Source organism: Crocuta crocuta, unplaced genomic scaffold (genome assembly GCF_008692635.1).
Source record: "Crocuta crocuta isolate KB4526 unplaced genomic scaffold, BGI_CrCroc_1.0 scaffold134, whole genome shotgun sequence".
Classification (NCBI taxonomy): domain Eukaryota; kingdom Metazoa; phylum Chordata; class Mammalia; order Carnivora; family Hyaenidae; genus Crocuta; species Crocuta crocuta.
In genome coordinates, this window is record NW_027530183.1 from 4,567,589 (window position 1) to 4,593,459 (window position 25,871).

At 36.2% G+C, this 25,871-nt stretch overlaps 1 protein-coding gene and 1 pseudogene across 1 annotated transcript in view; both read right to left on the reverse strand.

The window, feature by feature from the left end:
* The window catches only part of ARHGAP24 (Rho GTPase activating protein 24), a 496,491-nt gene that overhangs the window by 465,338 nt on the left and 5,282 nt on the right, over positions 1 to 25,871 (reverse strand). The gene's annotated exons all lie outside the window — the stretch shown is intronic.
* Positions 2,415 to 20,424, reverse strand: LOC144232339 (V-type proton ATPase subunit E 1-like; annotated as a pseudogene).

Below are 25,871 nucleotides of genomic sequence, written 5' to 3' on the forward strand. Positions count from 1 at the left end.
GATGCTCAGTCTCAGGACATGCTTTTTGGAAGAAATCAGTGGTTTTTCAGAAGGCTGGAAGGTGTCCACAACTGGCACTAGTGTATTTTTTTGTCCCTTCAAAGCACCTATGGACAGTTTTTTGCTTTTCCATATAAAAGTAAGCTTAGGAATGCTTTACTTCATTCGAGGTCATTGAATAGGTTCCTTGTTAAAGTTGCATGAAAAGAAAAGATTCCACTGAGCCAATAAATAGCAGTGATTCTGTTAGTGATAGTGAAAGTTGTCCTGCACAATCACCTTCCTCTCTCTTGTCTCCCTCACACCAGCCATGAAGGTTTTCAAAGTTTAAGTGCAGGTTGATTTATTTATTTTTCTTTATATTTTGTATTTTCTGTATTATTTTGTATTAGAGTATGTAATCATTTTTACATGAATAGTTTGGGGATGTGGAATGAATCATCTAAGTTTCCATTATTTATTATGGGGAAATTGCTTTGATACACAAGTGCTTTAGATTACAAGCATGTTTCTGGAACGAATTATGCTCTCAAACAAGGTTTTTACTGTAATGATTCAACATTTCTATACATGACTCTGTGCTCCTTATGATAAGTGTACTCTTAATCTTCTTTATCTATTTCCCCCACCTCCCACCTTCCCTTTGGCAACCATTAGTTTGTTCTCTGTATTTAAGAGTCAGGTTTTCTGTTTGCCTTTTTTTTCTTTGTTTGTACATTTGTTTTGTTTCTTAAGTTCCACATATGAGTAAAATTACATGGTATTTGTCTTTCTGTAACTGACTTATTTCATTTAGCATTATACTCTCTAAATCCACTCATGTTGTTTCAAATGACAAGATCTCATTCTTTTTATGAATGAGTAATACTCCATTATATATATCATATATATATGTCATATATATATACCACATCTTTATGCATATATCTATGGAGGGATATTTGGGTTGCATCCATATCTTGATTAGTATACATAATGCTGCAATAAACATAGCGGTGCATATATCTTTCCAAGTTAGTGTTTTTGTTTTCTTTAGTGAATACCCAGTAGTGGAATTACTGGATGACGGAGTACTGGTTTTAATTAGCCTCTAATTCACTTGCACTTCCCTGTGACAATGGGAAATCATTTAATCTCTTTCAGTCCCTCTTTCTTCTGGATCAAAAAATGGCTCATCATCATCATATAATATCTAATAGTCTTAGCTTTGTATTTGTTACATATGAGTTAAATAGGCTTTTTCTTTTAAAAAAATTATGACAAGATGTAGAGAAAGCTGATCAAGACTCAGCCTCCCTGAACTTCAATTCAATTAATTAGTCATGACCTACATTGCTAAATTATCTAGGGTTCCCCTACGTTTCCAAACAATTCCAAAAGACACAGTAAATTAAATAATTCTTTAGCATGCATGTGGCAAACCTTTTGTAAAATATAATACCCTCAACCACTCTATAGTTGAGTATTCTCTGACAGCATTTGCAACATCCACAGTACACAAATTATAATGGCCCTGAGTGACTGAAATTTAACATGTAATGACCAACTACAATGGGTCACGTACTAAGCTATAGTATTTGCAACAACAACAACAGCAATAAAAATATCAACCTAAATAACAATAACTAGGAGAATGACTAATATGTACTTACTATATGCCAGTCATTTTGCCAAGCATTATCTCATTTAATCCTTACAGCACGATGATATAGAAACTATAATTATCTACATGTTACAATTGATGCCCATTGAGGTTAAGTAATTTGCCAAAGTTCACATGGTTAATTGGTGGAGAAATGAGACCAGAACCCAGACTACTTATTGTGTACTAAGTTGTGTTCCTGCCCGGAAAGATATTTTCCTGTGTAAACCTTTTGCTTTAATAAATGAAACATATTTATAGCTTCTATTTTAAATCATGTTTACAAGGGAGGAACACTTCTAGGCTCAAACAGGTTAACAGCAAAGCCACTACTGCTGGAAGGAATGCATGCCTCCCTGCCCCCCCTCCCCACCCCATGCTGCACCAGGCATTTTAAGCCTAAAAGGAGGGACTTAATATCAGATAACACCACACACCTGACCCTCTAGGCTAGAGAACTGAAACCAGAGGAAGAGTAGAAGACTTGGTAAAGCTCCTCTAACCGCCATCTGATACCCTCACCTTCATGCTACAGAAGCAAATGAAAGCTGTGCTACATTTAGGTAAGTTAGAAGTAGGTCTCCTGATTACATTAAGTGAAACTTTTTCTCATTGTTAACAATTATGCCACAGGCATTGGCTACAGAAGGATATCCACTGATAGATACACATTATTAGAACAGTGAAGAAGGAGCCACACAGGTTATCTTGTTTCTTCAAATATCAGAAACTTCCAGGGGAGCAGAGTATCAACTCCACCTCTCCCAAAGGCTTAGTCCAAAAACTTCCTGTTGGCATTTGCACCAAATAGCTCCCTACCTGGCATCATCTCTAGGACTAAGAGATCCATCCGGCTTTCTAGGGGATTGGGAACTCATATTTTATGTCCCTATTATAGATCTCAACTCCACCAGCTATTTCCTCAGGCTGGTAGTTCTGATCAAATTGGACTTCAACATCATTTTTGGTGGCAATTTTGTACATAGGAATAGCTTTTTGCATGACAGCCTTTACCAGAGGGAAATCCTGTTTCCTGCAATGAACAATCATTCGGGGATCCAACAATTGGTACAAACCCTGGAGGAGAAGGCCATCCAGCAGCACCTGGCACCTGGTTGTAACTTTTACCGCTTTGCTGAGTCTCTGTTTTGCTTCATTTAGTAGGTCTGTAATAAGGTCATCTCTCTCTCTGAGGACTTTGAGCCTTGCTTGGTTCATCAAATAAAACATCTGAATTTTCTCCTCCTGATCAATCTGCTTTTCTTTCTTCTCATACTATTCCATTATCTTTGGTCTTTGGGTTTGTACAAGATGACGTTTCTCAATGTTGAACTCTTCCTCTGACTTTGCATCTATTTCTTCTTTCCCATTGGATTCTTGTTCAATAAAAGCCATCATACGCTTAATCTGCTTTTGTGCATCAACAATACTGAGGCCGTGGCAAAAGCAGTGCTAGGCCAGAGATCCACCGGCTGGAGAAGAGATTAGAAGGGCCCCAAAAGGATATTTTGAAGTCTAACCCCCACTGCCTAGCAATATGACTTTATTTGGAAATACAGTTATTGCAGATATAATTAGTTAAGATGAGGTCACACTCGTGTAGGGTGGTCCCTAATCCAATATGACTGGTGTCCTTATGAGAGAGTGGCCATAAATACAGAGACACACAGCAAGAACACCAGTGACAATGAAGACAGAGATTCAAGCATTATGGCTGCAAACCTAGGAAGATTGCCAGCAAACCACTGGAAGCAGGAAGCTGCAAAGTAGGATTTGCCTATAGGTTTCAGAAGGATCATGGCCCTGCTGACATCATGATTTCAGCCTTTCAGCCTCCAGAACTATGAGGGAATACATCTCTGTGTTTTGAAACTACCTAATCTGTGGTACTTTGTTACAGCAGCTTTAGAAAACTAACATGATGCCTGACTCCAATGCCTTCAGCATGCCATGTGTTGTTACCACCTTGGCATGAAATCTTTCCTGGATGATGAAAAAAAATATTCAATTATATGTAAAATAGATATCATTTTTCAATTTTAATGAATTTTAATTACACAAAGATCCACATAAGACCGATATCTTTTTTAATCAGAGTTCCTATTCTCTGCCTCTGCTGTGGTAAACATTATTTTTGTAGTTATTTTTAAATATTTTGCAAAATGGCCTTTTAAATTACAGGAATGGTCAACATCTATCCTGAAGCAATTTTCATCTTTTAAAAAAAGGATTCATTGTACTTTGTGGGTGACTGTTCGACTGTTTTATTTAAATTACTGCACTCTAAAAGCTCATCTGGAAGAAACAGACTAATAGTAGAAAGGACAAAGAAGACAAGCTTACACAATACAGGATCCTATGCAGCCAACAATTTGCCAGACCACAGACATGGATTTGCCTTCCAAAGTAAAAAACCAGTAGAGAGAATACAGACTCAGGGGAAAGAGAGGGAAGACACAGTGAGGATATCTTGTCTTCGAAGTGGCAGAGACAGAGATGGGCATATGAGGAAAAGCAGGGTGAGGTGAGCAGAGGAAAAAAAAAATAAGCCTGAAGATAGGAAGGGAAGCAGGTGGATAACCTGGAAAGAGATGGGCAGGAGGGGTTGAAGAGGGGGGAAGGAAGAAGGAGAGAGAGAAAAAGAGAGAGAGAGATACAAAGAGAAGAAAAGAGATGAGGTGGCAGGGACAGTAAATGAGAACATATATTCTGAATCGTGTGAAGGTGTGAAATTTTGTCTGTTCATTGCCACATGGGGCATGGCAGACATTTTCTTCAGGGTCCTAGGACCAACTTTGACGGAATGAAATGAGACATTCCATGGTACTTTTTCATAATGATAAGCATCCAGTCAAAAATCCAAAGGAGGAAAATCCTACTCCCAAAAGTTTTTTTTTTTCTTGGCAAAGCATTTCTCTGAAACAAAAGAGCAGTGTATATCCTTATCATATTGTTGAAGAGTCCCTTTTTTATATTTATTTTTCTTTCTTTATATTTCTGAGAGAGAGTGAGCAGGGGAGCATCAGAGAGAGAGAAGGAGATACAGAATCTAAAGCAGCCTCCAGGCTCTGAACTAGCTGTCAGCACAGAGCCCGAAGCAGGGCTCAAACCCACGAACTGTGAGATCATGACCTGAGCCGAAGTTGGACACTCAATGGACTGAGCCACCCAGGCACCCCAAAGAGTCCCTTTTAAGAGCTGCCACATCACATGCAATACATGATCACCATCAAAGCTCAAGTTTTCTGGTGCCAAGAGCCAAGTGTGCTGTGGTTTGATCTTTGAAAAATATTTCTGGATAGTAAAGATCAAGGGCCATAAATACGGAGACACATCTTGTCACCATTCTACATTTGTGTTGTTAGAGTATGATATTTATTAGGAGCAGGAGTTTCTCAGTAAAAGGCACAATTACAACCACCCATAGTACAAAAGTAGCATTTTAATGTATCATATTTAATTTATAAACATATATAATTATAAATGTATTTATTATGTATTATAAATGTAAATATATATACATAATTAAAAATTACATGAAAAGCCTCAGGGTTCAAAATAAAATGATCCTTTAATAAATTCAAACCAGAAAAAGTATCATGAAAAAGCAAAAGACAACTGAGCAGCATTAAAGTTGCAGATCTTGAAGCAGGTATTTATTATGCTTTAAGAATAAACATGCCACCAGGTTAGAGTAGATGAGCCTTTCTAAATACCTGGATAAAGAAAGAGTTTCTCCAAAGCAAGTGTTCTTCAGGTACTGCTTCAACCTCCAGTGCGAGAAACTGTTTCTGTATTTAATATACTGATAAATATGTCCTCTTTCTATATCACATTTCATATGTTTTTAAATGTGTGCATGTGTCTTTTTATAATCTAGACATTCCTTTTATACTTTGGTTTTTTTAAATCCAATTAAGCAATATCCAGCTAAAACACACAGATAAAAAATAATACTAGGAAGTAGAATCTGATAAATAATGAAATCGAGCATATAACTAGAATTCTCTAAAACTTAAGACAATAGAGTGATCACTCCTTGCAGGGACAGACTGGAGGAAAGGTTTCATGGAGGGGCAGGATGGGACCCAGGGCTGGTCAGACTCACACAAGGAGAGAGGGAATTCCAGGCAGAGAAATGACTAGAGAAGGGAGGAATACTTGAATGTGGAAGGAGGACAGTGGAAAGACCAGCCTGTGGGGAAGAATACATAGAGAAAGAAGGTTGACTGGGTCAATTATGACTGGGAAGCCCCAGCAAGAAGTATGGCCAGTGTACGCTCATGGAGAGAGGAAAGATAGGAAGAAAGCAGTGGCTTACTGAACTGTTACCAATATGAAAGATGGATTTAATTGCAGCAAAAACTAAAGGCAGATAAATTAAATGGTTGTACAAAACAGCTATACTCCAGGCGTCAGAAGGTGAGGGCCTGGGGAAGGGTGACAGCAGTGAGAATGGAAGGAAGGAGTATTATGGGAAATGAATGCTCAGAGCTTGGAGACAGGATGTTGGAGTTTTATCTATAGGATCCGCATTGTGCTTCTTTTTTGGCTGGTGGTGACAAAACATTTCTGAGCCTTTTAGCCTTAGGTCAAATGCTTATGAGTCAGGGAGAGAAACATTCTTTTTTTTGCCCCAGTTTTATTGAGGTAAAATTGACAAATGCAATTATAAGATATAGAAAGTGTACAGCACAGAGAAATATTTTTTGAAAGCTACAGTTTAAGAATGGACGATCACTCCTGCAACCTTCCGAATAAACCACTCAATTCTGTAACTATCTCTCTTAGGGTGGAATTTCTTTTTTTAAAGTTAGCATTTTTAGTGAATTATTTTCTTTAATAATAATCTTGCCTTTGCTGCCTCCAAATTATTGAATCAAGATTTCAGGAAAGATATTTTATGTCCTCCCTAACTGCTTTACATAGGAGGAATCACATGAGCAATGTGAAGGTATATTTTAATTGAGATATGCTTTCTATATCTTGATATATTTCTATATACTGAGTGGAAAACTCGATCCTGAGGCCATATATCTGGAAACTTCAAAAATCTGTATCAATTCTAATGACTGAAGAATACTTTTAAAAAGTTTTTTTTAATTGTACTGAAAAGGCAAAAGAGATATGAAAATATTCACAGACTCATACACATGAAATCGATTCATAAGCGAAGATACCAAGCTTCTCTTCAAAGTTTAACCAGGATTTAGACACTTTTCTAACAAGAAGGCTATGTGCATTGTCAGGCAAGTGGAAAACAGAAATAAAGGAAGTGGCAAGACAGGGGACCCCCCCCTTCATTCTTTGACTCATTTATTAAACAACTAGTTATTGAATATCCATTTCTGTACAATGTGACAACTACAAAGATGAAGAAGAACCTGTCCCTGGGTGAATAATAGTGAGGTCTGGGATTTAATAGTACATTATCATTTCTCAAGTTCTTTCTCTTCATGTGTGAAGATCTCCAACAACCCTCTGAAAAAGTTAGGAAACACTTCCATTTTTTTAGATCAGAAAGTAGAACCATAAAAGGTCTTCTGTAGCTCCTATCTCATAATGCTTTCTGCCCATTATTGTATCCTGAGTTATTCTCTTTCTTCTGATGAGAATGCTCTCATTTACTCATTCAGATATTAATGGAATCCGTAAATATAACTGAATACCCACCATATGCCAGGCACTAAAGGTTTTGGAATGAAAAAAGATTGAAATAAACAGAATCATTGTTCTCAAGAAGTTCACATTCCAGTATGAAGGCAAGTAAAAATCTCTGGGGAAGTGATCAGTGACCCAAAAGAAAGTCCAGTGTGTCAATGTGCAAATCTCTGGGATCTCCCTCCCCCAGAGCCATGCAGATGTGACCATCCTAGATCAAGACCCATCTTCACTATATAACCTTCACTTTACAAAACCCCAGTTCATATTTGTTTGGATTTCCCCTAAATTTCCAAACAATTAGAAACTATAACTTAGTCTTTCATTATGTATGTCCTTTTATATCTCCATTTTTTTAAAGTTTATTTATTTGTTTTGAGAGAGAGCAAGAGCACAAGCAGGGAAGAAGCGGGGTGGGGGGAGGGAGAGAGAGAGAGAGAGAGATTGAGAGAGAGAATTCCAATCTGGCTTTGCATGGTCAGCACGGAGCCTGATGCAGAGCTTGAACTCACGAACTGCCAGATCAAGACCTGAGCCAAAACCGAGTCTGACACTTAACTGACTGAGCCACCCAGGTGCCCCTATATCTCCAAATTTTAAAATATGTTTCTTACCTACAATACCAGATTTCTGAGTTTCATATGGGCAAGAATGAAGTCTTATAGGCTCCTATATTTCTCTTTGAGGCCATGAGCATTCCATATCTGAACTGACGATTCATAAATATTTATTACTAGATTTATATGCATCATGTGATGTAATTGAAACAGTATATTTTGCCTAGCTAATCTTGACTAAGATAAGTTTCTCTAAAAGTTGTGGGGAGACACAGAATCCAAAGCCGGCTCCAGGCTCTGTGCTGTCAGGATAGAGCTCAAAGGGGACTTGAACCCACCAATGTCAAAATCATAACCTAAGCTGAAGTTGGACGCTTAACTGACTGAGCCACCCAGGCAACCTCCAACTATTTTCTAAGAACTCAAAATTATTTATTGTCATCACCTAATATATATTTTATCTCTATTGGAGCCATGGCATTAAAATGAATACCATGGAACACTAGACTTCTCAGTATCCAATACTATGGAAGTATGGGGCTGTCTTAAACAACTGAATCAGAGCTGTCTCACAGAACTACAATGAAAGCCAGGCATAAAATTTTCTACTATCAACATTAAAAAAAAGTAAAAAGAAACAGCTGACATTAATTTTAATAATGTTACTAAGTTTTAAAACTCCATTGTGTATTTTATGCTTAGAGCACATCTCCATTTGGAGGCTAAGTTTTTATCAGAAATACTTGATTATTATTCAGAATTAAGTTTAAAACTTACAGTTTAAACAGCAGATTTCCAGAAACCCAGTTATTCTGAAAAATACTTAAACTGTTTGCAATAATTGAAAAAATATGTTTTTAAACTCAAATATACGTTAATTAGGTTAAATAAAATTAGAAACAAATTAAAAACTCAGTTCCTCAGGTGTACTGGCACCAGGGCAAATACTCTATACCTGTGGCTACCATGCTGAACGGCACAGAGCTAAATCCATCGCTAGCCACACTTCTCCTTCAGCAATAGTATGTAAGGCATATGTTTCTTTGTCTTATTTTGGTTTGCACTTTGGTGTTTAATGGAACAACACGTTAAGTGGTCATAATGGGAGATGTCATAGTAGCTGGTGCAAGGAAAGGACCCAACCTGGGTCCAGTCAAGGGTGTAAGCTAAGTTAGAGTTCTCCTGAACTGGACCCCTTGAGAATGTGCCTTCACTTTTCATGGTTTCACATATTTGAACTTGAGTCACCATCACCTGCAGGAGGAAAAGAAGGACTGAAAGAGTGGTAAAGACTTTCTAATCTTCCAGGTGTTTGCCTCCCACATAAAGCCATGTGACCTCTTAGAGGTACCTTTCATTTCCTTAGAATATAGATAAGCGCTTTTAGTTATACATATCTGCTTTTTTTTTTTCATAAAAGAACCATAGTAGGGGGGTACATATTTTAGTGAATACTTAACACTTTTGAGTATACAAGACTCCTTTGAAGAATTTGTTAGTATGTAGATTCCAGGGCCCCCTTTCCAAAGATTCTAATTTTTCTCTGGGCTTTAGAAGAGAAAGACTCTCTTTGCTCTCCACTGTGTTATGGCCTGGCCTATGCATTTCCCCTCTTAGGGAAGTAGAGTCTCACTCCCTAAAGGCAGTTCAGCTTGAGGCTCAGCCCAGAGCTATGTTCTAAAGTGTTCTTCCTTTTCCCATTAGTAACACTGAAAAATCCAGAATACCAAAGTAAGCAGGTCATAGAAAAAATAACAACATTTGGCTATTTTCTGTCTAGTGTTGGGTTAAAGGAGCAAGGTTTTGTCTACAAAACTTTAGTGAGACCTGGTCCAGACCTCTACAAGCAACATGGAAATCTAGTCTGGAAAGCCAAGCCAGGTATTCAATCAAGATAGCCATTATTTTACTGTGTCCTTAGTTCCCCTGTAGTAGGTGTCTGGATGAGATTCAAAATGTTAGTCACCTTTGACACATTAACACTGATTCTTTGCAAACAAGTATTTTGTTTCCTCACAAAAATCTTCTTGTTCCCGTTCACCAAAGAAAAGAAAATAAACTATTAGCTTGCCTCATGGCTTATGCATTTATTTTACTTGGATAAAAGGACTGCACACTTTTCATTAACCAACTTAAGAGAAAAAAGGAACTCAACCATAACTACTTCTTGTTTAGATTAGAAATTACAAAGATGGAAAGGGGGCTGGAATGCCGGGGGAGACCCAAGTGCATGGCAAAGCCACAATGTGTCCAGAGACTACTACAAAAGTATAACTACAAAATGAGGGACACGGTGTTGCATTTCTTAATTAAGCATATAGGATCTGCTTTTGCAAATGCACTTTTCATTGTTGACCATTAATGGCAGTCGGCAACAGAGTAACAATACATTTTGCATTTATATAGTTATTACAAAGTGACTTCTTTCCTCCAATTAGTCCTTATAAAATCTCTGAGAAGTGAATGTTCTTTTCCAGAATTTAATACACACAGAAGTTATTTTCCCAAAGTTGCTCATATGACTGACAGAGTTGAAGCATGAAACTATTTTTAGGCTTCACAAAAGCACATGAGTTAATACCCCGATTGGGCTATTCAGAAATGGATGGGGCAGAGTGAGATGTGGTCACTAACATCCATGACTAATAAGCTCAGCTGGTTCGGGTCTTTCCCATCTCCTTCTCTCTAACCTCCTTCCATTAATTAATCACCCACTTTAGTCATTTTAAGCCTTTCATAATTCTTCACTTCTTTTCTCCTTCATCATCAGAAGTGTCCAAATTCATCCTAGACTCCTGGACATTTACCAAATGTCTCCTAGTGTTCTCACCACAGCATTATTTCTTTGCACATGGGTTTCCCTCTGCCTGAGATGACTTTCCTTCTTCCTTGTCCACTTATAAACTTTAGAAAATGACTTAATTCCTTCTTTGTCTATCCATAAATCTTATACTCATCCCTCTCTATTTTGTAGACAGGACTTTTCCCAGAAAGGATAAACTTTCACCACAGACACTGGGTAATATAAATTTCCCTAAAGGTTTTCAACTTGTGACCAAAAAATGGGTGCTAATGTCTGCAGCCAGGAATCTGCAAAACTCACATGAAAATGTGATGAACCATGGAGGACCCATGGCTGTGCTTTTTTATTATTACAAATAAAAAAATGGAGCTTAAGTATGCTTATCTTCACATTGTTGCATGGCCATTTTTATTTATATGTTGCTGAACTGGAAACCTGTCCAATATGACATGACATACACTTATGGTCAAAAGGTGATCAATAAATCATACAAGAGATTATAATCTTCTCAAAAGCCAGAGGGGAAATAGACTTCTTCAAGGAAGGAGTTCTTTACTTTAGGTTATGAAAAGTAAATAAATAAACATTCCCACCATACCAAGGATTCCCATGCACAAACCAATAGCGGTTGTGATGGACCTATTTTTGCTGCTTCATGGCCCTGTCACATGGTAATACTCACAAGCTGTTCCTGTTTTACAACTGCTAAGCCACAAAGCCACATGCAACCAAAAGCTCTCCTAGATTCCTGCAAGGATGACAATATGGTATCAATGACTCTCTTATTAACCCTCAATAAATAAACACCGGTAGTCTCTTCCTTTCTATGGTTCTCAGTAACTTTCAACATGCACCCTCCATCAGCCAATAAGCTACAAAAAATGTTGGCATTTGTATAAAAGAAAACAGAACTTTGTAACCACCAAGTATGACTAATAGTGGAAAATGTATTCACTGAAAGAAAGAGTTCACTATGCTGCTTAAAAGATCAAAATCTCACGAGAGTAACAGTAGTCTAACTACTTCATTCCCCAGGATTTGGAAGCTACAAAATCAAAATGAGATGGAAATGTATATAAAATAAGCAGTACTATCAGAAGATTAAAATTGTCTTTCTCTATCCAAGAGAAATCATGCTGACATTCATAAGTTACAGCTAAGGAGAGGAACCTGAGAACTGAGTCACTATCTTACCTCTAACTAAGCATCAGAAATGCTTGTGACACCCATCATATTATAGGATACTGATTCCAGACACACTATTAAAAATAGACATTCTAATAGAAGTCATTTTGTCCTCATACCTGGTATAGATTAATGACAATTTTGTCTGTACTCAACTATTACTTGATTTAGACTACTCTTCCTCTTTTTAGCATTTCCTATCAACCCCATCCCTTCCAGCTCCCTTCCCTCTTCACTGAAACCCAGAAACAAAGCAAAGAGACTGTGATACACTGCAGTTTATAGATCTCATCTTTCAGAAAGACAAAATGGCTTGTCAGTTTGGAGTATCTATTTTTGGCTTAGGTCTCTCCTTATCTTGGGGCTTCTCATGAAATTTTATCTTATTATACTCAGAAAAACTTGAAAAGGGGCTGTTTTTTATTATTTTATTTCATATGGGAGAGACTTAAATCAATAGAGAAGATAACAGGATAGTAAAAAGCACATAGTAGTATTGTATTGTTTACTTTTTAAATTAAGTTTCTATTTTCATTCCTGTAGAGTTAATAAGGTATTATATTAGTTTCAGGTATACAATACAGTGATTGAACAATACCATACAACACCCAGTGCTCATTATAACAAATGCACACCCTAATCCCCATCACCTATTTCACCCATCCCTCTACCCACCTCCCCTCTGGTAACCATCAATTAGTTTTCTATAGTTAAGAGTCTGTTTCTTGGTTTCTCTCTCTCTCTTTACTTAGATCATTTGTTTCTTAAATTCCACATATGAGTGAAATCACATGGTGTTTTTTATTGTTTACTTTTTCATTGTTATTCCCTTTCAACTTCACCCTCATCTGAGGAACTGACTCCTTCCAATGCAAGAATAACTACTCCTATTCCTTACTGTGCTGATATATCTTAAATGCCCACATATCTAGTGGTCTAGAAAATGCAGTATGATGCAGAGACCCCCTAGGGGGGCATGGTACACAATTAAAAACCACAAGGACAGCAATAACACTTAGTGAATGCTTACTATGTGTCAGGGTTGCTTTAAGCACCACTATCTATTAGTTCATTTAAACTTAACAACAACCACATAAGGGAGTTCTATTTTGGTTTTCATTTCCCAGAAAAAAGAAACTACTACCAACAGATATTAGGTAGTTTGATCAAGAACCACAGAGCTGGTAGAGAAGGATCAGAACCTGAGTAAGCAATCCAGAGCCTATGTACTCTGAGCTACTATAATATTCAGTTTCCAAAGAGGAGAGAGAATTCAAAGTGCAGATAATAAAAGTTCTTCTCTGTGTGGAAAAGAGTCAAAATCCAGATGATAAAAGTTCTAGGTAAAGAACTTCAAAGTGTTGTTAATTCCATCTAAAGTTAAATGGCTATAAACAAGGGTGGGAATGAGGGGGAAGCCTGAATATTAGGTATTAACTGGAATTCAGTGCTATTTCAGCCATTTGATATTGGCTAACTCACAACAACCAAATGCTCTGGACTTCTGGATTTTTGCTTGTTTGATTGGGATTTATTTTATTGTTTTTTTGTTTTTCTATCAAATGCAAGCTGTGACAAGAGGTATAATGACAAGAGGTATGTGCAATAGAAAAAAAGTTCTCCTTGTCTCTTGAAAGTCTCTTATGCAGAACTGGCCAGGAACGATATTGTATTTTCAGTAATGTTAGAAATAGGGAGTAGGGCTATAAAATCATACATCATCTTCACCTTCACACCTGAGGCTGATTCAATTCTCAATGTAGACTTAAAGAAGATGAATCAGGGAATGTGGAGCTGAGGGAATTGCAAAAGAAGTATAAATAAACTGCCATTTACACTAGTTCCTGACCAAATTCTAGCAAAAGCTCAAAAAGTTAAAATTTTCAAATACAACAATATGTACTTTCCATGGGATTTAACATTTTCCTAATTGTGGGCAGCGTTCTTGCCCAAATTCTACAATAGCCAGAAAACCTACAAGATATATGATGCTTCTTTTTCGTGTTGGTAACAAAGCAAGTATCAAAATTAGCCTAGTAATGAAAACACCTTAGCTCGTAGATTACTTGGTTACATACTTAAACACTCAGATAAAGACTATATCTCCATAGTTTTCCTTGTAGGCCACAGTGTTTCATTTCTATCTTCTAAAGCAAAAGAAAAACAATTGTACACAAGCATTGTACCCTAGTTAGTAAATTTCTTTTTCACAGAGATATGGGCTAGTAATTCTGAAAGTGCTTTATGTGTGATTGAAGGATTTGTGACTGAGCACATCTAACATCTAGATCTTGGTTTCTAAATACCATTCTTCAATAAAAGAAATCTGGGCTCCTTGAATGTATGATTCAAGGGCTAGATCATAAAAAAAGTATAAGATGCACCTGGAGCATCTTGTGGTACCAGAAAATAAGAAGTGTTCTAAAAATGATGGTGATATGAAGAAAGGACACAGAAGCCAACTTGAAAATTGGTCAAATAGCCAAATCTGGATACATTGAGCAACAAAGTAAAACACCAGCTATAATGGATTATAACTCACAGAATAAAACAAAAACCCATGTGCCCATTCTGATATAAATAAATAACTGAATAAGTAAATAAGTGGAGAAGGGAAAGCTCTTCCTTACAGAAGAATTTAATGTAGAAAGAATGAAAAAAATAAAAGAAATCATTGGGCAAACATCTCAATGGCAACTTTTAAAAATGTTTCTTTATTTTTGACAGAAACACAGAGCATGAGGAGGGGAGAGGCAGAAAGAGAAGGACACACAGAATCTAAAGCAGACTTCAGGCTCTGAGCTGTCAGCACATAGCCCAACATGGAGCTCAAACTCATGAACTGTGAGATCATGACCTGAGTTGAACTTAGATGCTCAGCCAACTGAGCCACCCAAGGTGCCCCATCAATGACAACTGTTTCAAACAGGAATCATCAATGATTGATAAAATGTGTGATTCAAAGTACGATGAAAAAACTGGTCATTTATTTAGTCTCAAAGTATTCCCCCACAATATGCTTACAAATTATAAAAAGGATACTGGCAACTTAACAAAGTGGAGAAACTTGTCAGACTTCAACTGAGGAATTGAAATTAATGTCATTAGTAATTAGACAACTTGACATCATGTGTTTCCTGATATGATGAGCTGAGAAAGGTATAGCATCAATCTATGGTGCTTTTTCCAAAAATGCATAACCTGAATGTAACCGTCTGAAAATTCAAATTGACAGACATTATCCAAAACAACTGGTAACTATACTTTGTCAATTCATGTAAGACAAAGAAAAATTGAAGAAATGAAGGAGACTAAAATGCATGACAAGTAAACATATATGTGATTCCTATTTACATCCAAGTCCAGAAAAAAGACATTGGTGATATAACTGATGAAATTTAAATAACAACTATAGATTAGTCAATAGTGTTATATCAAAGTTAATTTCCTGGTTTCGATAACTTTAAGATCTTAACATTTAGAAAGGGTTAAATGAGAATTCTTTGTACTATCTTTTGCAAATTGTTATGTACAAAATTACTTTAAAGTAGAAAGTTAAAAAATAAAATATAATTTTAAAATGTCCCATGATATTAAATGGTGACTATTTTGAATAATAATTCTCAGTAACAATAACTCACTTTTGCACCATGAAACACTTTCAGGTAAATTATCTTATTTGATCATTATCCCCATTTTACAAAATATTTCAGGTGACTTGCCACTTCTACTGAATGTTAGAACTTACTCTCACTTCTAGACTGTTTTGAACAAACCAATGTAATGTTTGGAAATCAACTGCTTGTCTGGTTTTACATTTCTACAAAAGCTTAATGGGGGTGGGAAGAGAAAGGAGGAGTTAATAATAACAGAAATACAACAGTTCATTCAAGAAGTTTGGGACAAAGTGTAATATCTAGTGCATGACTTCACCCAAAGGAAACAAAAGCAATGATCAATACAGTACATCCTGGAAATGTGTAACTGAAGAAGAAAGGGGACCAGATAAATACTCTGAGTAGTATAATAAAGATAATAATATGAGAAGGATATGGGAAGAAAACAGGAAACTGATAATGGTAAGCTTCCAGGGTAATAAATAAAGCAAAGAAAGAAAAGGAATCAAAATGGAAGAAAGACAAAAGAAAAAGGTGGTCAGAGAAAGGACTGAAGCAAGACATTGAACTTGCAAGAGGAAAGGGATGTTGATGTGGGTCTGTCACCTGCTCAATACAGTTTCAAATTCACTAGAATCTTCTAGTGGCTGAAACTTCTAAGGGAATTTCAGGTTCATTCTTCTGAAATGGCATTAGGGACTCCCAGAGATGTTGAAGGCTATCACTGCATGACAAAATCCTTGGTCTACTCATTGACAATGTACTCTGACAAATGTCTTCCTTGAACTAAGAAGCAAGTATACATTAATGGTCAAAGTATAGATGAAAAACACTGGTTCCAAAACCCCAATAAGTAGCTGATCCACTCAGAATCCTTCTTAGGACCCCTGCCCAGTATCATTTCTCTCTTCAGTCTGGTTTCCAGACAGCCTTGTCGGTGTGAATGGATCCAGGAGTCCTGGTGATTTCTAGATAGCACTTGCACTGAAATAGAGCCTGGCTGACTTATTAATATTAAATGAGAAAAAAAAAGTCCAGAAGAGTAAGTGGCAATTAATAGCAAAAGAGATATGTTTCCATTACTTATTTTTGTAGTCATAATTTATGATTCTGATATTTATAGTCAAACTCACAAACAATTGAAGAAATGAAAAAACAGAACTGTTATTTTCCTAAAGCTTGCTTTAAATGGAAGAAATATACCATGCTAGCCATAAATGAACTAAAAAATAAACAATTATAATCTAAAAAGTCATTAATTATGAAAACATTATCAACTTAAAATCAGTCTAAGAAAGCATTGTTTTTATGTGATAAAGTGAAAGACATTTAACATCATGCCCAATTTAGTCAAAACTTAGAAGAGAATAAAGCAAGATAATAGGATAATTGATCAACTCAGAATACCAAGTCTTGCACTAACTCTTATAAATACCACGTGCAAATGAAAAAATAAGTCAACTATGCTTAAATATCAGAAAAATGTTAAAATAAACACACCTAATAACAAAAGGCAAATTGTAGGCTACAAAAAGAAGTACTTGTGTTAGACTAAAAACATAAAGATTAAAACATCTGAGACTCAAAATTATATCAGATGGTCTCTATGGGGAAAAATTCATTAATACAAAAATGAATTCAAAAATTCATCACACAGGGGCGCCTGGGTGGCTTAGTCGGTTAAGCATCCAACTTTCGCTTAGGTCATGATCTCGCGGTTCGTGGGTTCGAGCCCCGCGTCGGGCTCTGTGCTGACTGCCAGCTCAGAGCCTGGAGCCTGTTTCAGAGTCTGTGACTCCCTCTCTCTCTGACCCTCCCCTGCTCACGCTGTCTCTCTCTCTCTCCTAGAAATAAATAAAACATTAAAAAAAAACATTAAAAAAAATTCATCACACAATAATGAAGAATTTCATGATATTGTGTCATATAAGTTCTATTTTGAAAAAAAAAATTGTGTTCAAATAAGTGGGTCAACTCCCATTAGTGGCCACTTGTTTCCCATAAACAGAGCACTACACTCAGATCACAGAGGTAAATACATCGTTCTAATAGGAGTTGGGGCTGCCAGTTTAATAGCTTTCCAAAGGCTGCCAAACAAATATTCTATGTCTAAATTGCTTACTACAATTCTCAATAGTCAAAAAATAATAGTGTTTCCCTGCCTCTGATTAAAATCAACTACGGCATCAAATTCAGTCTCTCAGAAACAAGCAGGTAGACCAATTCCTATGTGAATGTATTCTAAAGAGAATTCGCTGGAAACTTAACAATGGAATAACAGGAAGTTGCAAGGTAAAGGAACTACCAACTCAAGAAAAACTAGCTAAAACCTTTGTTTCAAATCAAAGCTCAGATTTAAGATAAAAATTTAACTTGGTCCAAGAAAAATTTATCTTGATCCATTGGAAATAAGTTACCGGAGGCCTTTGCCACCTGTCCCTGTCTGTAAACACAGTCCTAATTATTCCAGTTACAATTTATGAGTCAACACTGGTATCAGGAATCAATCTCCCATCCCTTTAGCAGTCATAGGATCTGTTCCCTGATGACCTTGACAAACAGCAGCACCAGCTATAACTCAGCATATCCCTGACTACTAGGAAAAATCACCAGCAATTTCAGTACATTCTACCTTAACATCACACATGTATTTACTTATTTCTCTTTCCTCCTGCCCTCCATCTCTACCCCCTGCAGGCTCATGGTAATATGACCTTTACATATTTATTCTTTCTGAATTATTTTAGCATTTCACATTAATAATACAGCTCATTAATGATACCATACACTAATTGCTTAGCATTTCCACAAAACAGTTCAATATAATTTTATTTTATGCAATGGTTCTTTCTAAGCAAAAAGATTTTTTTTTAACTTTTTTATCTTTAATAAAGATTAACAAAATCTTTATTACATCAAACAGAAAACAGCAGCAAAAGAATGCCACTATTATTATTGCTATGCATTTGGTCAGAGTGTTATTGGCTAAATAAATAAGAACTCACCCTCATAAGCCACTAATGTGCTATTCTTGCTTGAAAATAAATATATTAGAAGCAAACTCCCAGGTGGAACACTACTGAGCCACATGCAAATGTGTGAAGGAAGTCTAAGCATTTAGTATTCTCTCTTTTGAGATACAGAAGTAAAAGCCCATTTTTCTGAGATTGCATCCCACACTCTTCAGAAATGCCTGCATCGCTGCATGGGGCAGCCAGCTCTGGCCTCCCACGGCTCAGCGGCACAAACATCTCACCTGTTCCCAATGAGAAGTCGGCCACACCAGCTGAGCTATGTCCTGAACAGCCAACTTGCTCTATGTGTCCTCCCCTATATCAGAAAGGAATCCCTTAAAGCCTTCAAGCCCCAGGCCCAGACTCATGTCAGGGAAGCTAAGGATACTCCCTGGAATGTTCCACATATTAAACAGTAGATGAACGGACCACAAACAGAGAGATAATAAAGGCACATCACAGAAAGGACGCTCCCTGTTCCTCAGCTTTACACAGCAGTCACCATGAGCTGAAGCCTCTTTTTCCCTCTTTCATTTTCTCACTCACCTTCAATCATTACTTGACTTGATAAGGCAGTGCTTAAAGAAATGAACCAGTTGCTATTTTGTTAAATCTTGTTTATGTTTTCTGCATGAAATCCTTTAACAATTTAATACCATCAGGCTTACTTGGTTCATTGTTTTTCAGAAATATAAACAGCATACTATAAGAGAAGAATGTACAATTGTAGTGTGGCTTGAAGACTGAATTAAATGAAAATCCATAGTGTGTTGAGAACATTCATATCATGAGTTCAACAGAATTAATACTATTGCAAGGAATTAATTTTAAAATGTAACTAAAACCAGAAAATAATATGTTATACCTTGATTTTAATATGGTATATTTGTCAGCTGCCTTAAGGTTAATCTAGTCTCAGTAAAAATACTGTTTAATATTTTAGTTACAGATTCACTTGTTATTTTCTCAGCCATAACTCCTTACCTAAATAATCAAGCACCAGAAATCATGAGTGACTACTTTCTCAGTTTTGCCAGATGGTACTTAACCTCTCTAGTTGCGGAGGAGGGGAGGTAATTCATCATACCCATTGGCCATTTTAGGCTAGCATTTGCAACTCATTTTTTTAGGGAACTCAAGGTCAAGGAGGCCTCTGAGGAATAGGGCCATGGGGTAGGAAACCAACCACCAAAACTCAAGAGCCTGGTCTGCTTTTTCCTGACTCCATATTCTGAAGCAGACCACAAATCACTTAACATCACTTTGACCTATTTTCCATATTGAAAGACTGGGGTAAGATGGTGATTGCTATCTTCTAAGTGGACATTTGTTCTGATGTCCAAAAAATTCATTCTAAGGGAAATGCAGTATGTAACTTTTGTTAATTATGGAGGCCTACCATAAATACTGAACATGAAAGCTTAGCAAAAAGATTTTTTTAATTCTGTAATTCTTTGTCCTGAAATCTAAATTGTCACCAAATTTATAGGAAAATAAAAGTTACACATTTCAAATTAATTTCCCTTTTCCTCTTCTCCCACAGCTGTATGAAGGTCCAGATTCACCAAAGAAAGGAAAAACAGGGGTTCCCCTCCACTCCTGGAAAATAACAAGTTAGCTTTGGTGTGCTAGACAAGTTTTACCCATTCAACACCTTCTATACTCACAGTATCTAAGATCTGAATATGAGCAATGGTTTTAAAATTAAATGATCACATTAAGAAACCAAGGACTTGACAAGCTCAAGAAGATAGAAAAGAAAATAATAATTTTAATAAACTGATCCTGTGATTTAAGTGATTCCAAAGCAAAGTGACTAAGGGCCTTGGATGAGTCACTCTTGCTAAATGGATTCTATCCTTTACCTGAACTGGAATATGTAAAGGCCAACCCAAGTGTGGAAGAAGCCAGAGGGGGAACAAGAAGTGCTCACATCACTCATCATCGTGTATAGAGCTATGATGATATAGGCAAGTGGTATTTGCCAACATAGAGAATCAAATCTGTGCATTTAATGTCTTATTAGAATATTTATTTAGATACAAGAAATGTCTAGTTATATTGAATGGAAACTTCTATAAGCCATTACATTGAAAATATGGCTATCATCATGCAACTAGTATCTTCAAGGACCAGTAACTCAAAGAAACTATTCCTAGCATGTTTTCAAGTTATAGTTGCACACTGTACTAACAGCTGAGATTTTTACTGTTTTCTTACTGCATCATCAATACATAGTGCAGGGAGCTGTAGGCTAGTCTCTCCCATGCATCATAAACACCAGTTGTCCTGTAAGAATAGATATTGTTTGCATTTGTGTTACTAATACCACAGAAAATATATGACAACTTTATATATTCCAATTTCCCAGATGACTTTATAAAAATATGGAGTTAAAACTAAATCTTTTTTAACTTCATTAGCTAGTTCCCAATGGGGGTGTTCTTTCAATTCAGGAAGGAAAGCTTCCTTGTAGTGAGGGATTGTCAACTCACATTACAAGATGTGTGGTACTCATGACCCCTGGGCACTAAATGCCAGTTCACCCAATTATTGTGATGACCAAGAATGCCCTCATGCATTTTCAAATGCCACCCAGTGTGTGGTATCACCTGTGCCCCCAAACCCAAAGTTGATGAAAACTAGCCCATTGGTACCTGAAATGTGTCAAGGAAAAATCAAGCTAACTTTGTCATGTCATCACTAAGGCTTCCAGATGCTCATTCTTCTATAAAGTGAAATATCTTTTCTTCTTCCTTTTTTTCTTTCTTACCAAAATTGTTCCAAAGGAACACATGACCATTTAGAAGCACAGACTTTTTCAAGGCTGAAACAATCTTAAAAAGTGTGTAGCCTAATCCCCCTGCAGTACAGAGAAGGAGACTAAAGTCCAGGAAAACTATATGATTTGCCTGAGTTCACAGATTCGCATTAATACCAGAAAGAGTATCCAGCCCACAACCTCCCTGCTTTCTTCCCCGTCCACCCTTCTCCAACCACAGAAGGCAAAGCAGACAGGGATCTTTGCAAATATCTCTCAAGCTACTGTTATATATGAAATTTCACCTGTGGTGAGCCAGAAGGTAGATTTTTGTTTTTCTTGACACTGTTGTCTTGAAAAAATGGTTTCATACACCACCAAAAACTTAGAAGTGTTAATATGTATGTATTCATTGAAAAACTGCTTTTTGAAAATCCAAGGGAAAAATTTTTAATACATTTTTAAAAATCCAAGGGAATACTTAAAAAAAATTGTCAAAGAAAATCTTCAAGACTTTTCTAGTCAATTTGGATGCCGTTTTCAAAGAGTATATTTTTAAGCCTTAAAGTCAATAGACCTCCAACATAAAACCAAATAAAATAAATTATATTAAACACAATAACAAACAAATATTCATCAATGCAATAGCACCTGCTCTCTCTTTAGAGTAATGGCATACAATAATAAATAAATATCTTAAACACCTTCACTGTTTCTTTGGAGGGGAAAAATATTCCAATATAAAAATCTATTATCATTTCTGTTTTTACCAAACAGATTTTATCATCAGTATTAGTTTTACATTAACTAGATTGTCATTTTCTTTTTGCCGGCATGTGCTTTTCAAAATAAATATCTCAATTACTAAAATATTGAGTGCAGTTTTAATGAGTTCTTAATTTAATTCCTAATTTTGCAGCTGTTTAAGCTTCTGGACTATTATTAAAATGTTTCAAATTAAACACAACTTAGATATTCAGGGCTCAGGGCTACTCACAAGAATTTTAACATTTTATCCTGTAGTGCTAGAAGAAAGTACAGGATCTAATTATTCAGTGTCCTTCTACATAAAAACTAGTTGATGTCTGTGGGGCTTGTGCACCTGCACTGTAAGCAGGTAGCACAGAAAAACCTGGGGAAACAGCTACAGAAAACAAAAGTCACACAAGATGGTGTTCTATGAAAAATTTTAATCTTTAGTCAATATAAAACAACGTGTACTCTTAGCCACTCTAAAATAATTTATATGTATATATGGCCTTATCTAATTTTTTCATGAATTCCAAATGCCACGTTTGAGTACATCATTGTCCTTAATCACCTGGAAGGCCAGTTAAAACACAAATGAATGGGCACAGATGGGGCTCAGTAATTTGCATTTCTAACAAGTTCCTAAGTGAAACTGATGCTACTGGTTTCTGGACCATACTCTGAACAATGCTACTTTAAAGGATTTTTTAAAATACTTTTTTTGATAGTTAATAATCAGAAATATATTTTTTCATTTTTACCAAGTATGCAAAATGCACATACACATAAAACAGAATTAAGACATATGAAACATTCTTACTTTTACTATATATAATGAATCCTGATTTTTTCCCATTCCATTCCGTTCTCTTCTATTCCGTTTCATTTAAAAAGAAACATTGGTCATGAACCATTAACTTGATTTTATGAACACGGTTTGAAAAATCCTGCTCAGGACTCCCATGTTCATCATTTAATTTAATTTAATAATAATAACTGTTGACATGCATTGATACTTACCAGGTGCTAGGTACCCTTCCAATTCCTTTACAATCATTGCTCACTTCATAAATTTAAAACCCATAATAATGTTATGAAGTAAGTATTAGGAAATGCCCATATTCACAGAGGTATTAATGTAACTTGCCTAAGGTCACAAGGTTTGTACATATCAGAGCCATGTTGGAACACAGGTCTAATTCCAGAGCATACTGGTAAAGATCGCTCCACTGGAGTGAGATATTTTAGTTCTAAATCCCAGATCTGCTACTTGGCTGTAGTGATTTTGATAAGTTACTAAGCCTCTCCAAGTTTCAGTTTTTGCATCTATAATGTGGGACCTATGAGGATAAAAGAAGAAGATGACCCATGACAAGTACTTGGCATACAGCTTCAGTAATTGTTATCTTTCATTAGACAGAGACTGAATTCTCAGTTGCCACACCATTATGCAGCCTCTCTTCCCCTGGCTTCTAGTTCCCAGTGCTGTTTCTCGAGTTGCCTTTCCTCCTAATACCTTGGCTTTTGAGAACACCAGGTTACCCTATGACTTTGCTACTGTCCTTCTGCCATCCATCTTCTTAGCCAGCTCCATCTGTTGTGAAGAAGCTCTCAGAACTCCTGACCCAGACAATTCCATGTGGCTTCCACCTATCTCTAGGCACCAAAAACCCGGGCTCCACCATAGAACCTGCCAACTGGAACCTAACTCCAAAGATACAGAAAAGTTATTCCACAATAAAATTGTAAGTTGTTACCAAAAAATGAAGTCTTTAATCAGCAAATCATAATTGTGAGAATGCTGAGTCCTTTTGTGTACTCCACAGTGTCTTTATATAAAATCATGAACATTGCACTATTTTGTATAATAGTTAAACTACAATGGGATTCTAGAACCAAAATGAAACTATGAAGATGGTATTCATGTAGCTAAAATCTAGATTTATGAAATTAAGTGCAACAAGATAACATTACATTCTTTTGATTGCTCTGACTCATCTTTTCTTGCTAGAAGTTCCTTCATCTGAGAAAATTTTAAACCATTGGTCGGAAAATACAATGAAGCAATCAAAGATGACCTCTCGAGAAGGATGGAGAAATCCCTTTCATAGGTATCTTTAGAAACAGGAGTGAGATGCATTCCAACCATTGCTGTAGTAAATGTCTTCCTTGGGAAAGACTGGCTTAGAAATCACTTCCCCTATTGCTCATTTCACTTATGTGTGACCAGAAAGTACTACCACCACCAACTCAACTTTTCTCCCCTTCCAGTTGCTACCTCCAACAACATTATCCTTTCCTGCTATATTTCAGCTTTCCTAAATTGGGTTTCCAAACTTCAGACCAAGGACCACTTGCACCTTCTCATTCTTCCACCTCCACCTATTTGCTCACATAGTTCCTGGGGCAAATATCTCATACATGGGAATTAAATAATGCAGATAGATCACTGAAGCACCATGGTTCATATCTTTTCTATTTACTTCTCATCAGAAAATAATGTCTGGTCAGCTTGATCATTACAGATTGACTGAGTTATGCATCTGAGGTTGCTAGAATCCTTCCTTACAGGAGAAGCAAGCTAGTGGCAACTCATCCAAGGAGCCCTCACTCATCAGCACAAGAATACTGTCATCTGAAAGAGTCATAAGAGACTTCCAAGGCCAGTTTGTGGAGATCAAGTTGAGGCCAGTGTTCACACTGTATGTCAAACTCATAAAACACACAGACTTTTATGACATTAAAATTAATAACTGAAGAGAAAAGGACCAAGAGGAAGGTACCATTGTAAATATATCAGGCTATCTGAACTCAGGTAGATACGGTTTTGGTTCTTGACTGTACTGCTTGTGTATTACTTTAGGTGAGCTTCTTTATCTCTCCAAGCCCAAACATTCTCATGGATTTTGAATACTAATATCTGAATTATATAGAACAATATCACTGCTGAAATTACAAATTACTTCTAACTACTTCTAGAATTATAAGTCACATATGTAAAAACATCTCATGGAACGTTTGGTACTTGGCAGGTATTTAATTCATTAACATGACTATCATTATGAGAGTCTGTGAGACTCAAAGAGAGCAAAAATTTCAGGAAGAGTGAGAGCTATTTTTACCCCTCAAGAAATTTGAAAAATTACTTTGCTTTCTGAAAACTCAGTTGATAAGCAGAAAACCACCCTAGGTATAGGGTATAAGCCTCAATTTACTGATAGATTTCATTCATAGCAATAAAGTTTTCTCTTCTGCTTCTCAGAAATATCCGTAAGGGCATTCTTCTATACATTTGTGATACGTGTGTTGAAAAGAACTAACATGTTTGGTCTTAAACATATATTTTCAAAATTATTCATATGATTCCTAAGTTTTTCAAGAAATGTAATTTGGGACAAGTTTATTTTATTCATCAGAGAGTATAAAACAGTAACTAGAATGTTTTTAGAAACCACACACATGCAAAAAAAGGTCTGGAAAAATTATTGGCTCTAAATTACTAAACTGAAGTTACAAAATAGAAATTTATATATATTTAACTACAAGTATAAAAAGAGTAAAAAATATATATATATATACAAAAGGAAGGTAATTCAATCTATTTCTATAATGGATTTGAGGTCACTTAGTTAAAGGGTATGGGTATGATAGGCACATAAAAGTAAGGCCAAAAGGATGTAAACTGTGTCATAAGAAGATTGATCAGGGTACAAGTGAGCATCAAATTTTGTTCTGAGTTTCTTGTTACACTAGGTGAGCTCCTTGGGTGACAAGCCAAAATGAGAAACATGGTGATTTCTTAGTCTCTTTTCTCCTAACAGAAAAAAACAACAGTGCTAATCAGAAGAGGCATACTTTTTATTTTATTTTATTTTTTTAAT